Source organism: Temnothorax americanus, unplaced genomic scaffold (assembly GCF_048541705.1).
Source record: "Temnothorax americanus isolate GAGA-0224 unplaced genomic scaffold, ASM4854170v1 Scaffold94, whole genome shotgun sequence".
Lineage (NCBI taxonomy): Eukaryota > Metazoa > Arthropoda > Insecta > Hymenoptera > Formicidae > Temnothorax > Temnothorax americanus.
The window spans coordinates 351,609-369,203 of NW_027509817.1; the positions used below are offsets into that span (position 1 = coordinate 351,609).

The following is a 17,595-nucleotide window of genomic DNA, read 5'->3' on the forward strand; positions in this document are numbered from 1 at the left end:
ACAATAAAACGTACAAGTCTCCGGTATAGCCATTTACGTATAAATCTGACCATGCCCGCGGGACATTCAAGCGCAATAAGAGTCTCAATCATAGTGCGGAACTCGACGTTATCGTAAGCACCCGACACGTCGAGAAACGCAGCCAGTGTGTACTCACCCGGAGATATAGAGGCACGGATATCCGACACAATCTTAACTAGATTGTCAGCGCACGACTTCCCCCTGCGGAAACCGCTCTGAGATGGATTAAATTTGTGTGCACTTTCCGCCCACCATATGAGACGCTCGTTTATCATGCGTTCACACAGCTTGCCAACACAAGACGATAAGGATATCGGACGAACCTTCTCTTTTCCAGGCTTGTCAATGAAAACCACTTGGTAATGGAGCCAATCCTCAGGCAGCGAATCCGAAAGCCATATACAGTTAAACAGCGCCAACAAACATTCAAGGGCTGTGTCAGGCAATTCCTTTATCATCCTATACTCGATTCCATCCAGCCCCGGGGCAGAGTTTTTCTTTATCATCTTGATGGCTCTGTCCAATTCCGATCTCCGGAACGAGGAATTCAAGGAATCATCCCTGTATTCAATGTCAAAAGGCGTTGGATCTGACCCTGCAAAAGGAGAAGCCAGCTTGTCGATAGACTTCCTTATTTCCTCCTCTCTGTTCTTGACGCTCCAGGTATTCCATCGAACATTATTTCTAGCGTTTTTTAAAATCCTGATGGTATTCCAAACGTAAGTCAGGCTAGTGAACCGGTTGATTCCAGCGCAGAATTCCTCAAAGCATGTCTTTTTTTTAACAGCGATCGTTCTTCTGACCAGTGCACATGCTCGTTTATAACTATCTCATGTACTGAAAGATTTACAGCGTTTAAACGCAGAAAACGCCTTTTTTCTATTTTAGATGGCCCTGTCGCAATCCACGTCCCACCATCTATGTTGGACCTTATACTTTTTCACCTTGACATCAGGGGGCCCCGGTGTCTTGCATCTGCCGGATGCGTGGTTGATCGACGATCTGAGAATATCAATAAATCGCCTGTAGTATGTACCGACGTCCTCGGAAAAATGGTCAATGAACAGAAAAAGTTCCTTCTTAATAGCCTCGTCAAAGAGTTTAGGAAACTTTTGCCAGTTCGTCTTCTTTGACGTAATTCTATTAGTGATTTTTCTATAAGGCTGAGGTTCACTATCCACTGTAAAAGAGATGGGATAGTGGTCGCTATCCCAGGCGTCTTCCTGTTGTTCATATTCGGCCTTGTCCATGATACCCGCCGAACCAAAGGCCAGATCAATGTTAGAGTCCCGTTGTCCTCTCGTGCCAATCCTTGACTTGGTGTCTGTATTAATGCAGAAGTAGCCTCTATCCAGCAATGTGTCATGTAGGGCTTCGCCACTAGGCGTAGACAGGTCACAGTTCCAAGTAGAGTTATGGGCATTAAAGTCGCCCAATATGATCAACTTCAGAGTATCCGGGACTTGGTCCGCAACCACACCAATATCTGCCTCAGTGAGGACCCCTCGTGGGTGCCTATACACCGCCATAATGTTACAATTATTATCCAAGTTCTTTGTCCTGATGCCAACAATGTCATAGCCGTAAGGAATATCCTCCGATAGTAGTATAGCATCAAACTCGATGCCCTTCCGCACTGAGATCGATGCACCACCGCTGTTCAACACATACCTGCTTTGAATTGTCTTGTAGCCTGGAAAGTATATACGTTTATCGTCAGACCGTCTAGTCTCGGTCAATACAACAATGTCGTACTCCATAACACGTTTAGACAATTCATTGGCACTAGTCCCATAACCTCGACAATTCCAAAGTAAAAATCTGAAGGCTATGTCGAGGGGAGGAAAGACCTCCCTTCAAAAGGCTCAGACCGATTACCTGACTCACGAGGGTGAGAGGACCCAACCCTGTCGCTCCATTTCTCCATCCACTCCTTCAACAGTTTGAGGAGCGGCAGTTAATATTTCCATCATTCCGTCAGCGTTATCCTGCGGCACCTGTGATACATAATTGATTGGAGGGGCATCCCCCGTTGGTTGTGTGGTGATAGCGTTCGGCCAGGCCGCGCCATTTCTGGCCGACGTGAACATGATACCATGTTTCTCCTTATTGTCACCTGCTCTAAGATCAAATTGTTTATAATAATCTTGAATAGGGTTGTATGAAGGAGCCCGCCTCCTTTCCGAGTCCATGCTGCGTCTTTTATATTCAAAAGGGCGAGATACTGTCGTCTCCGTGTTACGTCGATTGCCCTGATTTTCACTATTGTCGCGGGCCATCTCCGCATAAGTGGCCTTCTTCGAGGAGGGTAATCTCGGCCATAATCCCTCACTCGTTCTAACATCTGCAGGGGGAGAACCGCGGTAACCTCCCTCTACAATGCGTCTAGCACTAAAAAAAAAAAAAAATTTTATGAGCCATTACTATATTAATTTGTTTGTTTTTTTCAAACACAGGGCAGTTTCTAAAAGTCGATTTGTGGGGGCCGCCACAATTGCGACACTTGAGAGGTTTCTTGCATTGGCCGTGTGATTTGTCACCACACGCGATACAATAGGGCTCACTTTTGCAAGATATTTTTGTATGTCCAAACCTGAAGCAGTTGAAACATTGCCTGGTCTGCGGAACGAAAGGCCTAACCTTTAAACCCACTACACTATTGGAAAATATCTTCAGATCTCTGATACCGACTCCCTTGAAGGTAACAATAATATTGTCCGTTTCCGATAAGGTAGTTTTCTTCTCAATACTGTCCCACTTGCGTCGGTACATACGCTCCAGACCGATAATACCCGTTTTATTTTGTATTACCGACCAAAGATCTTTGATGGAGGATGGCCAATCCGCAATGACGCCCTTATTAATCATGGACCGTTGTTCCATAAACGCTTTCAATTTGCTCGGGATTTTTTCTATTGCTTCTAGGGCCAGATTGGCCTCGAGATAGTCCGCAAATTCCGCTTCAGCTGAATAGTGGTTTAACATCTCCAGGGAGGAGGGGCAGATACGGATGTTCGCTAGATGCATCCATATTTTAATTAAGTTTTTCCCCTTTCTTGCAGACGTTTGATCGGGAGGTAATTTAATTGTTATCTTTGCTTTGCCTAGAAAACTGCTGTCGTATCTGATAATCGTCGGGCGAAGTTGTTGCTGTGTACATTTCTTCAGCTTACCATCGTGAACAGAGTATGATTCTCTATTCTCGTCAATAACATTGGGCACGGCCGGGTCACGTGATCGGGCTTCTCGAACTTTCTCCTTATTTCTAGAGTCGATATGCGAGGATACTGAGTTGTCAATATTCTTAGTGCTATTTACCGCGGCAGCTTTGTTTATAAAAAGATCGCTTGCGCGGGTGTCAGTATTACTTACTACATTGCTATCCTCCGCATCCATCGCATCATCTGAGGTTTCATCCCGTTCCACGGCGTCCACCGCTGAATCGCCATCCATAATTCTTTGGAATGCCAAGTCGAGATCTTTTTCCGTTACATCGACTCTCATTCGCTTTTTTGGTTTACCCGGTATCTCATTTCCGGGAGCACGTGGGTTACCGAGCTTCGACAAAGGATCCGAAGGATCCGCCATGTAACACTTTCTCAATTCTACGAGAAAAATTTACTGCTCCCCCTCCGAAAGGGGAGCGCAAAGACTACAAACGAAAGAAAACGGCTTGAAAGCAGCAAGCAATCTAGCACAGGAGGCGTAAGCGATTAAAATCACTATTGCGAAGAAGGATAGGTTCTACGAACTACTCGGGACAGAAGCGGAAACACGTCCGATCACCGTGGCTGCTCGAACCAAACTTCCATAACTGCTTGAATCGAGATGCTTGGTTATTCTGCACAATTGATTCACTTAAAATTGGCGCAGTTTTACATGCACGTGCGACCACTGAGCATGCGCATGTGGCCGCAGGCACGTTCAGGCTGCATTCGAGGAGCGCGCTATTAGCGCTAATGCATCATTCTGTCATTATCGTTTATCAGGTGTAAAACAAGGATAGAACAAGCAAATAGCGCTAATAGCACGCTCCCCGAATCCAGTCTCAGTGTTGCTACATGTCGTCGGTATGACAGGAATCATAACCTGATTCCTGTCAACTTTAACGATTAATATCTCGCGTCGCGGGGCAGAGCGACACTTTTTTCTGCCAGATTCGGTCGTTTCGTGCAAAAACGCGTCGAATGAGCCTAAATTCATCGTTTTTTGTGCTGCTGTAGCTAAACTGAAAAATTACCAAAGATACTATAATAATTTTTTGAGAATTTTTCAAAGCTGTTAACAGTACTGAAAAATGCGTGAGACACGAAAGTGCATGATTGGCGGAATAAAGTGACGGAAAAAACGTTGGATGGATTAGAGTTAATTTTTTTCAAGTAATATCTTCAAGTAATAATATTTTATAGATACATATATTATTTCTGAAAATTTTTTCTTGCTGAAAATGAGTGTCAACGTGAAAAGGCACATTAAAAAATAGTTACCTTGTTATGGGCCTCGTTATGGGTATAGGATAATAATAATCAAGAGCGGTGCTGACGCGACTCACCGTCCGCTGGATGTAATCTGTTAACAATTCACTCACTCACAGAAAAAGATATTGTCTCAGAGATATCGCAATATATCGACAATATAACCTTCACTCACAGATATGATGAGATTGTAAGCTATTTGCGAAATAGCTTATGAGCCACGAATGAGGCAAAATGACCGCCAACGACGAAGTACTATTAATAATAGAGAGAATTCTTCTCTGCTATTAATCCCACAATGTATTTGTCAACGTGGTGTACATATAAAGCGTGGAAACCGGTAACGCGTACGCGAAACGCAACAACCACGATTAATGTAATCAACGACGACGTGATAGGCGACGTGATCGACAGCAACGTGATCGACGGTGACATGATCGGCGGCGACGTTATCGGCGTGTATAGATAGAGCCTTTAGGGCTGCATTCAAAAACTATATTCGAGTGCACACCGCATCGTTTTATCTTGTTACTAAAAATTGAACAAGGACAGGGACCGTATTTTCGAGCTTGTCCTAATGATTTTTGTGTGCGACTTTCTATTTGAAAAACATTGAATTTTGCATGCGAGTTTCATGAAAACGATTCGAGAATAGAATAGGCTCCAGAACGACGCTGGCGCTGGTGTGTATTCGAATGACCTAGTTTACACCGATCTCTTGATACGCGTATCAAACCAATAATCAAACTAATTTACTAGTTATTTACTATTTAATACGCGTATCAAGTGATCAGTATAAACTAGGCCAGAGTGAAGTTTCCGAATATAGTCTTAAAGGCTCTCTACCCTATAAGAGTATTCCACGCTTTTAAACACTTTACACTTTACCCGCCATCTCGTCGCCGGTTTCATCACTCTCGTCGCCAATCCGTCGCCGATCACGTTGTCACCGATCACGCCAGTGAAATTACATTACCACCGAAATTTCATACTGAGGGAAATCGCGAAAATACAAATAGTAAGTACTGTCTTTTCAATATATATTTCACATAATTTCACATAATTACAATGTTGTTATTTTTATTTTACTTTAGATGGATCTAGACGATAACGATTTCGCCGATTTCGCGCTAGAATTATCATTGGAAGAAAGATCAGCCACCGATATCGCTGACAGACCTGTCGCTGCCGGTCCCGTCGCCGCCAGACCCGTCGCCGTCGGTTCCGTCGCCGACCGTCTCGTCGTCGCCGACCGTCCCGTCGCGCGTCGCCGCCGGACCTGTCGCCGCCCGTCTCGTCGCCGCCGGAGGACCTGTCGTCGCTGGTCCCGTCGTCGCCGATCGTGCCGCTGCTCATTTCGATGCCGAAGATGATAGACAAGGTAATATTAATATTATATATATTTAACAGAAAGTAATGATATATATATATATATTCATGATATATTCCGCCAATAATTTGATTGCAATTGCGAAAAATATTACCCCAGCCAGAGTTTGAACCTGGAACCTCCTGCTATCCGTGCAGGCGTCGTCTCAATTCGACCACTGAGGCATGTGGTAACATTTATTGTTTGTTTGTTATTGCGATATACCATCTTAATCGAAATTAATAAATATTTTCTCGTTATTTATAAAATAATTTAATTCATATTATATGTATTTAATTCATAAAATTTCCTATACAATTTTATTATTTTACAGTTCGAAGACCAAGAGGCAGAGCCGCGGGGATACGACGGCAAGAAGAAAGGTTCATGGCCTTCTTATACAGATTGTCATTACCCAATTACCATTGGGGTAGACGAGGCAGAGGCAGAGGCAGACGTTGAGAGCAACAGGATTCTCGGACCGGAATTTCATATTTCATCATTCATATATCAAATATTTGTTTTAATAAAAAATGTGTATCTCTTATATAAATAATTATTTTAATATAAAATATGTATGTATATTTTTTCTTCTTTGTGTATAATCTTTGTCTCTATATAATCTCTATATAATCTCTATATAATGTCTCTATATAATCTCTCTCTATATATATATATATATAATACACAATAAAAATAATTGAAAAGTAATTAGAGATGAATGCATTCGTATTGTTTTATTATAAAAAATAAAATTGCGTTTAGGTATTTTATGTATTTATGTATACATCAAATCCTCTTGATTCAAAACGATCTTGATTACTTTCATTATTTTGTATGTAGCTGTTTTGAGACAAATTAGTTGTTTCGACGCTCTCAGGTTGTACAGGTAATTTATCCTCGAGAAAGTCGAATAGGGATATTTTTCCGCTGCTTGGTTTACTGTCCTCGGTTTTCTTTTCCCGTTTGCCACGCGGCTCTCGTGGTTCGCGAGAATCCTTGGCGTTACTGCAATAAAATTATAATTCAATTAATAATTGACGATAAGTGTATGAAAAAGAAAAATAATAATAAATTCTTTTACTTATATCTGCTGTCGGTCTTTTGCAGGCTTCTCAGTGGCTTATCCACGTTATTTCTATATAAAACAAATTATTAGAAGAGACATTGTATAAAAAGCGACACAAGGCAGTAAGTAACGCAATCTAATCTAATACATTTACCTTAAAGCCGATATATGTTCAACTTCTAAGGCTTGAAAATTATTCTTTCCATCTGTCAACGATAATTTTAACATCCGCGGAACTGATCTCGATTCTTCGTTTCCTTTGAGCGTAGCTACATTACGTATCTTTTGTATTTGCAACACAATGTTGCCCTGACCAATATCTCCATTCCCGCTGCCAATCTCTCTCAAGTCGAGCTGTAAATAATATGTAAATAATATAATATAAATTTGTTCTCATAATAATAAGTAACAATAATATATAAATATAAATAACAGTAATAAATTAAAAAAAATTATTAAAATAGTGTTTTTTATATTAACGAAGTATATCTTACAATTAGAATCTCCCGGGTCTCTTTCGTCCAGTAAATTTGGTGTCATCTGTAACTTCTTTTCCTTGCCGGCGCCGCCTTTCTTTCTTCTCTAAAATCCAGTCCCTACTTTTCTTCAATGATTTACCCTTGGCTTTCTTTATGTATTCCCTATGAACAAAAAAATTATCACAATTTTTGGAAAGTAAAATAGAGAAATAATAGATATAACGGACAACGAGAGGATCAAACCTTCTTGAATTAGCGACGGTTTATCTATCTTCGTTCTCTACGCCTAGTGCCTTTGGAAGCGGAGCAGCTCTTCCGGTCATTAAAACCAAGACCATTTTCTTTGCTTTTGCGCTATTCGAAAAATCGACAACTACACTGCCATAAAAGCCAGCTTTTGTGGCTTGTGCCGTAATTAATTCAATCAATCGTTCCTGTTTACCGTTCTCTGGATAGAATTGTAACACTGCTCTTGCGCTTCTTGACAGGCATGCATACAACGTTGAGAAGAAACGATATAAACGTTTTGTAGGATTGTGCGAAGTTTTGCTTGCATAGCACAACCACTGAAGCGCAGAAATACTGACAGCCCCATCAAACGTACCAGCTTTAAATGGCAATCCTTGACCTATATCTCCCAAAATTAAGTCACTATCTAATTCTCTTTCATCACAGCTACGTCTAAAAATAATGTAATGTGTTAATATGATTATATATCATTTTTCACGCAAATTTTTACAGACAGCGTTACTAGCAACGTGCACAACTTCATTTGAGGTTATAATTGGGTACAACATTCATCGCACGATACTGTTATACGTGCAAATCAGAAACGTACCTCAAGTCCAGCTCTTCTGCGATCAACGAAGTCGGGATCGAACGTGTCAGTCGTCACTTTCTGCCAAGCTTCTGTTCCGGCAGCGGTGCAATGGTAACTGTTATGTGTTGACAATCTGGTTGGTGTTGTGCGAATGAGATTAAGAATGTCAGGAATGATGAAGAAGCGTAAAGAGCAAAAAAGTTTAACACAAAGAATTTAGGAACAGCATAAACATAGATCACAAGAATGAATGGTGCGTAGATCAAAGATGTTTAATATGAAAGACGTAGAAAAATCAGGAACGTAGAACGCAGGATGAATGGCGCGCAGATCAATGATGTTTATCGCGCAGGACGCAGGAAAATCAGAATCGTAGATCGCAAGGATGAATGGCGCGCAGAAAAATCAGGATCGTAGATCGCAAGGATGAATGGCGCGCAGAAAAATCAGGATCGTAGATCGCAAGGATGAATGGCGCGCAGAAAAATCAGGATCGTAGATCGCAAGGATGAATGGCGCGCAGATCACAGGAATGTAGAACGCAAGGATGAATGGCGCGCAGATCAAGGATGTCTAGCGCGCAGAACACAGGAACGTAGAACGCAAGGATGAATGGTGTGCAGAGCAAGGATGTTTAGCGCGCAGTTGATCACGTTGAGCTGAGGTTTTTATCAAGAGAATAGCGGTAATCTCAGAAGCAGTGTATCTCAAACAGTCGCGGGTATCAACAGAGTAGCATAAGTCAATGGTCGCGGTTCTCAGATAAGTCAACCGTCCTTCGAAACTCGCATACAGCATCGTGCTACCATCACTCGTGCTGATCGCAAAGCCACGCAGTGATCTCGGCTGATCGCAAAGCCACACACCTCACGCGGTAATCCAAATAATTTAAAAGTCTCAAAAAAGGTGTATCAATTCGTCATTCGGCGTATTCGGTGTATCAACGTAATTCAGCATTATGATAAACTCAAAGCGATGTATCAAAAACATCATTCGAAATCTCTTTACAGTTTCGAACTATTCGTCATCAGCGATGTATCAAAAAACATTCATTCGAAATCTCCTTACAGTCTCGAACTGTTCGTCATCAGCGGTGTATCAAAAAACATTCATTCGAAATCTCCTTACAGTCTCGAACTGTTCGTCATCACGTAAGAGGTCTGAATCTTACATCGCAGTCTCGAACTGCTCGATCACCTTTAAAGGTGTACGCAAGAACATTCGTTGTCCTTCACCATAATATAAAGCTGATCGCAAAAAGCTACGCGGTAATCACGCAACATCGTGTTGCCCGTCATGACCTCGAACGTATGAATCCGCGGTTAACTCAATCGTAGTAAAGCTTACTCTTACCTTTAAACTTCTATCTACCTTCTTACGTATAAAGACGACGAATTCGAATAATCCGCTATGACTCCATCATTCGAGCAATCCGCTATGACTCCATCGAATCTCCTTTCGAAACTCCCTTCGAAATGTCTCCGTCGAATCTCCTTTCTCCGTCGAATATCCTTTCTGTACGTCTCCGTCGAATCTCGCACTCCTCTCTTTCGAACTCGCACTCTTTCGAACTCGCACTCTTTCGAACTCACACTTTTTCGACTTTATCCCTTTTATCTTTCGTTACGATATTTTCCTTTTCAAAATAGTTCGCGATATCGGAGAGAGAAGTAAGCAGACAGACAAGAAAAAAAAACAACAACACGAGAAATTCATCGTTGCTAAAATCGATTCTCTGAAGCCGCGTTCGTTGATCGTCACGCTTTTCTCGATCGCGCTCGCGACATCCAAACCGACGTTAAAGCGGCGTTAATTTTGAAACATTTCCGCCCGCCTTCGACGACAGAGTTGGCGAACAATTTTCGTCTGGATTGAATGGCAGAACACAAAGCTTGGCAATGGGTCGTTTAAAACTTGAAGAGGCTGTGCGAAGGGTTACTACTCTTGTTAATCCGTCAGGTCCTGGATGAAGTTTCGTGACTCTGCCTAAAGGCCACTTGGATGGCGGGTAACGTTCGTCGGTCATGAGAACTAAAGATCCCTCTTTTATATCATTAGAAGGATGATACCACTTTGATACAGCCAGATATCTTTGGAGACATTCCACTGACCATCGTTTCCAAAAACAGTCAATCTTCTTTCTTAACAGCTGCCATTTATTAAGACGAGTCTCAGGTTCAGACGATAATTCCGGTTCTGGAATAGTCGTGAGTGATTCCCCTATCAGGAAGTGTCCCGGGGTCAAGGCAGTGTAGTCGCTAGGATCGTCTGACAGAGGGCAAAGTGGACGAGAATTCAATACTGCTTCGATTTGAATTATCACAGTGTTCAATTCTTCATAAGTTAACAAAGTATCTCCGATCACTCGAGTTAGATGAAATTTCGTTGATTTTACAGCTGCCTCCCACTTTCCTCCAAAGTGAGGAGCTGATGGCGGATTGAAGATCCATTTAGTACCGTCCTTTGCTAGAATAGAAGCGAGTTCACGCAATTCCTTAGATGTTATACTAAAACGTTGTCGTAAAGCAATATCAGCGCCAACAAAATTTTTTCCACAGTCGCTTTGAAGGGTAGCGCAGATGCCTCGACGAGCAGTGAAGCGTTTGTATGCCGCAATAAATGCTTCAGTCGAATAATCGGTTACTATTTCGATATGTATGGCTGAAGTAGCTTGACACACAAAAATCGCAAGGTAACCTTTATAGTTTCGAGCCGCCCGCCCTCTCCAAGTTTTGAGCATGATGGGACCAGCATAATCTAACCCAGAATGTAGAAACGGTCTTGCTTGAGTAACTCGAGACATTGGAAGTTGACCCATAAGTTGCTGAGCTCGGATTCCACGATATCGAGCACAACGAATACATTTGAGAATGAAGGAGCGAATAGGAGCCCTGCCTCCAATGATCCAATATGTTTGACGGATAAAGCTCAATGTAACTTGCGTTCCCCCGTGAAGTGTGCGGCTATGAGCGTCGTCAATAATGAGTGTGGTGAGAGGGGATGTTCTTGGAAGGATGATGGGATGTTTTGATTCCATGGAAAGATCAGCGTAATGTAATCGTCCTCCAACACGTAAGAGTTCATCTCGATCCAGGAATGGGGTTAATTTAGCCATAGGATGAGATCGTGGAAAAGTGTCTCCTTTAGAAATAATCAGTAAATCATTAGCGAACCAAGAATGTTGCACTTGTTTGCACCAAAAATTTCGGCTTTGATGTATCTCTTCCGGTGTCAGCGGCCAAAAAAGAGAAGTTTGCGGCTTTTTCCTTAGACGAGACAGAACACGACGACAGAGAGCTGTGATTCTAAACAAGAATGATAAGGAGGAATATCTATCAAGCAGTGACCAATAAGGTTTCGGGGATGACACGGTAAGTGAGACCATTCCAGGTCGCTCTTCGAGATCGGACTCTGGCAAAAGTGTACTAACAGCTTTTGGCCACAAGGAAGATGGTTCGGATAACCAACTGGGACCGTTCCACCAGAGATTGTGATTAATGAGTTGTTCTGGAGTTAGTCCGCGGGAAGCGCAGTCTGCTGGGTTCTGTTTTCCTGGTATGAAGTGCCACGATCCTTGGGGTAGCATCTCTTGAATAGCAGTAACTCTGTTCTGCACAAAATCTTTCCACCGCGATGGATGTGTGGTAATCCAGTAAAGAGTGACAGACGAATCAGTCCAAAGGTGTACAGGTACATCAGATAGATCCAACACTTTCTGAATATGTGTCATCAATTTCGATAATAGGAGAGCGGCTGAAAGCTCTAACCGCGGAATTGAAAGTAATTTAAGTGGAGCGACTCTAGTTTTTGCACTCACTAAGCGCACTAAATATTCATCATTGCCTTGTAAGACCCGAACGAACACCGCAGCAGCCATTGCCATAGAAGAAGCGTCTGAGAATCCATGAAGTTCTACTATACGTTTGGACGATCCAAGTCCTAACCATCTCGGAATAGAAAGCTTTTGAAGTGTGTTGTAACCGGACGGTACTATTGGAGGCACGAATCAACGCTACGTGTCCCTTGAAATCAACGGTCGCCACTCGGTTTGACCTTTGAACCACCGAGAAGGTAAGTAACGAACGATATCTTGAACAATCAATCAGACGAATTCTCTTCTTTTTTCAGGTTCCTGCCACCGCTGGATCACCGCCGTCATCGATCAGGATCGTCGCTGCCACCGGAATCCAGGATCAACGAGGGACTTCGAGTGATCGACGACAATGGATCAGGCCGTCAGAAGGTAAGTCCAATTCAATAAATTCTCGATATGTTTTATGAAAATATTGTTTAATTTATTCAATATTATTGATTTTCAGTGTTGGTTGTTCACAGAAGTTGAAGTCACAAAAAATGTCGGACGCTCGTATACGTAGGCACACACGCCCCGTTTATCTACGACGCACGAAGTTATTTCGGTCTATAAGGCCGTTCGTCAGTGTAAAGACGACAATTAACGCGTTCCGCGGGCGTTCCCGGTTGTTATGAATGTTGGCGAGCCGTAATTCTCGAACTCGTATGACGATCGCGGTGACTTAGCGCGACGACACGGAGCGAATCTTATTACGTGTTATACGCACGAACATCCCCGAGAGACTGCCTCGGGTTGCCCGGTCCCGTTTGGCTCCCCACTATTGGTACCGTATATCCCCACATGGGCGTATCTCCCGCTTTCTCTCGCCGTTGTTTACTAGTCTGCATCCGGTAATTTTCCACGCGGGTGTTTACGCCGATTGCGCCGATCCCCGTGGAAATTTCCATGCTATCGCGTTCGCGCGATCGCTCCGTCCTGGCAACAGGATAGTCGTTTTCCAAAATTTTTACTTTCGCTCGGCCGTTAACGCCGACCCGTGCGCCAGGTCTATTACTCCCTCTAGTATCCCCATCCGGACGACTTCCTGAAGAAGATGTCCGGGTGCAGAGCAACATGCTCGCCGACGACGCCGACCCCCCTCGGGGCTTATTCCGGACCTGGTATTACGCTTCCCGCGGTTTCTCCCCGCAGCCGATGTCCAGGTCGCGAGATGGCGGACGGTTTTCTAACTTTGTTCCCGATCGTCGGATTTCGCCGGCGATCGGATTCGGACGCTCGTACGGACGTCCCCGACGATCGTGGACGTCCTTCTCTTGCAGATGACGCACCTGGTGCGAGTTCCCGGACGGTCCGCCATTTTGCTACCCGGCTGACAGATTTCGACGGGACCCGGTTTCGCGGGCTCGGCGAAGTGCCCCTAGACGTCGGGAGTGTCTACTTCCCGTAGATGACGCACCTAGTGCGAGTTCCCGGACGGTCCGCTATTTCGCCAACCGGTTGACCGATTTCGACGGGACCCGGCTTCGCGGGCTCGGCAAAGTGCCCCTAGACGTCGGGAGTGTCTACTTCCCGTAGATGACGCACCTAGTGCGAGTTCCCGGACGGTCCGCTATTTTGCTAACCGGCTGACCGATTTCGACGGGACTCGATTTCGCGGGCTCGGCGAAGTGCCCCTAGACGCCGGGAGTGTCTACTTCCCGTAGATGACGCACCTAGTGCGAGTTCCCGGACGGTCCGCTATTTCGCTAACCGGCTGAGCGATTTCGACGGGACTCGATTTCGCGGGCTCGGCGAAGTGCCCCTAGACGTCGGGAGTGCCTACCTCCCGTAGACGACGCACCTAGTGCGAGTTCCCGGACGGTCCGCTATTTTGCTAACCGGTTGACGGATTTCGACGGGACCCGGTTTCGCGGGCTCGGCGAAGTGCCCCTAGACGTCGGGAGTGTCTACTTCCCGTAGATGACGCACCTAGTGCGAGTTCCCGGACGGTCCGCTATTTCGCTAACCGGTTGACGGATTTCGACGGGACTCGATTTCGTGGCCTCGGCGAAGTGCCCTTAGACGTCGGGAGTGTCTACCTCCCGTAGATGACACACCTAGTGCGAGTTCCCGGACGGTCCGCCATTTTGCTACCCGGTTGACGGATTTCAACGGGACTTGGTTCCGTGGGCTCTGCGACGTGCCCCTAGGCGTCGGGAGCACGCAACTCCCGTAGACGACGCACCTAGTGCGCGTTCCCGGACGGTCCGCCATTTTGCTCCCCGGCCGACGGATCTCGGCCGGACCCGGTTTCGTGGGCTCGACGAAGTGCCCCTGGACCTCGGGAGTATCTACCTCCCGTAGACGACGCACCTAGTGCGAGTTCCCGGACGATCCGCCATTTCACATCCGCGCTCCATCCTGTCCTCCCTAGTGTAGGGAGATTCCTCGGCCATCCGCACGTAAACCTTTTCCTGGAAAGTGTGGTTGGGCTTTCGCCCTGTCACGCCGCCGCGTGACCTCCCGTACCCGTGCCGACGGGAACACAATAAAATCGCGTGGCTCCATCGTCTCCAAACCAACTACGAATGAACGCAAATAAGACGAAGTATTTCGGCGCGGCAAATTGACCTTATAATTACTGGTGCGCCGGATGAGACCATTGTTCGCACTGCGACCCGACGGGAAATAAAAGAGACTAGTGTACAAGGCCGTGGGCGGCAAAAGGAAAATCCTAATTTAAAAACGTTATATAATTGTGTTCCCCTCCTCGGGACGCAAACGCTGTTCCTATATCTACTCTCGACGGGTTTTAAAAGGTAATAAGAGAACAAGGAATGCAGCAAAATCTAACGGGTGACTGCTCGAAGACGAATTCCGCGTCTAACACGCCATATCGCTCCCATACCGTCCGGCCCCTTCATCTCCTCCTTCCTAGTCCTTGCCGGTGATGCGTGCGGCTGCATGGTCAACTGAAGACGAAATGAGGTCCAACGATCGTGTAACTCCGAAGGAACAGAATCATCCCATCCACTCTTGAGTAACCAAAGTTCCTGTAAAATTATCTTGCTCCGGATCATCACTGGAGAAATAAAACCTAGAGGGTCGTACATTTGAGCGATTTCAGAAAGTATCGTTCGCTTGGTAACTCGATCACGTTGCGATGATTTATCAGAAAAAAGGAAGGTGTCAGTCTCTGGATTCCAAATGAGCCCGAGAATTTTCACAAGGGATGGCTCAAATTCAACTGGAGAAGAAGATTCAGAAGAAGATTCGTTGCTACTGTCCGAAACTGGAGGCAATATTTCTTGATTGTTACTCTTCCATTTTTGCAAGGGAAAGCCGCCCGCCATACAAAGCTGTGTAACTTGGTGCACTATCTCTTTGGCCTCAGAGATTGTGTCGGCACCTCCAAAAGTGTCATCGATGTAGCGGCCTTTCTTGAGAGCTGGAACAGCTTTAGGAAAACGCGCACCTTCATCCTCAATAAGTTGTAGTACCGTTCGGAGTGCGAGAAAAGGGGCACATGTGAGCCCGAAAGTGACAGTGGTGAGTCGATGAGGAGCAGGCTGACCTTCTGAATTGAACCAAAGAATGGATTGTAACGCCCAATCATCTGGGTGTACGGCAATTTGTCGGAACATCTTGACGATGTCCGTAGAAAAGATAAATCGATGTGTGCGAATCCAAAGTAGCACGTCGGAAATATCCGTCTGAAGTTTTGCACCTGAGTGGAAAATTTCATTAAGAGAAACTTCGGAGCTAGTACGACAGGAACCGTTGAATACCACCCGTAGTTTGGTGGTAAGTCTGTCCTCACGAATGACGCCATGATGTGGAAGATAAAAAGCAGGTGTACTATCTTCAGAGATGGGAGCTGCGACCATATGACCGAGTGTCAGATAATCTTTTAAAGATTCTTCATATCTCTGCTTATATAGTGGGTCTGAAGAGAAACGTCTTTTCAAGCCTTTTTGATCTCGTGAGTGTGTATTCACGAAATGTTGTTCACATGCCAATTCATCTGGCGTAAGGTTTGATCCAGGTAAGGAGATAGTTTCTTCTTGTTTCCAAAATCTGGTGAGTGACTCTTGAAGTTCATCATCAGTCGAGCAGTGTAGGATGCGCCCCTTTGCAGGAGATCCGCCAGTGTCGATGGAACCGGATAAAATCCATCCAAAGATGGTCTGTTGAGCGAGGGGTTCGTTACCGCTTCCTCGTTTTATTCCTTCCAGGATGATAGACCCATAATAATCCGCTCCAATGATCATATCCACAGGACCGGAGATTGCAAACTCTGGATCTGCTCTGGTATTTCTGCGTCATTTCGAATAATGGATGTGAATAAGTCGTGGAAAGACCTCCATTCTTGAAGTTTTCCAGAGAATTGCGGCAAGACGATTTTCGGCAAAGATTGATGTCGTCTATACGATCGAGACGGCTCACCGGAATTTGATGTCGGACGACATGATCTAGACGGCTCACGAGAATTTGATGCCGCCGATGGCGTGGAAGAATGAGAGCTTTCCAATTCATCTCGATGAGAGCGAAGTTTTGACTTAGCCAAAATATAAAACTTTTGACAACGTTCAAAAATTTTATCTGTGATGTATCGGTGATCTTTTAGCCGTCTATCTCCCGAGCGGCATAAATCCACATGTTCCTCTCGAAAGTGTTGCCAGTTTTCGTCGAGTAATTCCAATCGAGCGTTAATAAGTTGAAGAGATGCCTCATCATGATCATCTTCCGTCGCTGCCTGCTGAATTAATTTGTATCGACTGCGTTGCAGCGAAATCCTTGTATCAATACTTGACATAATGTTAAGCACAACAATATCCGGCTCGAAGGACCAAAAAATGTTATGTGTTGACAATCTGGTTGGTGTTGTGCGAATGAGATTAAGAATGTCAGGAATGATGAAGAAGCGTAAAGAGCAAAAAAGTTTAACACAAAGAATTTAGGAACAGCATAAACATAGATCACAAGAATGAATGGTGCGTAGATCAAAGATGTTTAATATGAAAGACGTAGAAAAATCAGGAACGTAGAACGCAGGATGAATGGCGCGCAGATCAATGATGTTTATCGCGCAGGACGCAGGAAAATCAGAATCGTAGATCGCAAGGATGAATGGCGCGCAGAAAAATCAGGATCGTAGATCGCAAGGATGAATGGCGCGCAGAAAAATCAGGATCGTAGATCGCAAGGATGAATGGCGCGCAGATCACAGGAATGTAGAACGCAAGGATGAATGGCGCGCAGATCAAGGATGTCTAGCGCGCAGAACACAGGAACGTAGAACGCAAGGATGAATGGTGTGCAGAGCAAGGATGTTTAGCGCGCAGTTGATCACGTTGAGCTGAGGTTTTTATCAAGAGAATAGCGGTAATCTCAGAAGCAGTGTATCTCAAACAGTCGCGGGTATCAACAGAGTAGCATAAGTCAATGGTCGCGGTTCTCAGATAAGTCAACCGTCCTTCGAAACTCGCATACAGCATCGTGCTACCATCACTCGTGCTGATCGCAAAGCCACGCAGTGATCTCGGCTGATCGCAAAGCCACACCTCAC

At 44.8% G+C, this 17,595-nt stretch overlaps 2 pseudogenes across 2 annotated transcripts in view; one reads left to right on the plus strand and one right to left on the minus strand.

The window, feature by feature from the left end:
* LOC143908428 (uncharacterized) overlaps positions 1–17,595 on the plus strand; it is a 268,255-nt pseudogene that overhangs the window by 174,169 nt on the left and 76,491 nt on the right. The window lies entirely within an intron of this gene.
* On the minus strand, positions 7,089–9,454 carry LOC143908424 (18S rRNA (guanine-N(7))-methyltransferase-like; annotated as a pseudogene). The gene is made up of 4 exons (XR_013260136.1): positions 9,405–9,454; positions 7,657–8,094; positions 7,429–7,575; positions 7,089–7,288 (listed from the first exon to the last, which is right to left on the minus strand). The product of XR_013260136.1 is annotated as an 18S rRNA (guanine-N(7))-methyltransferase-like (transcript).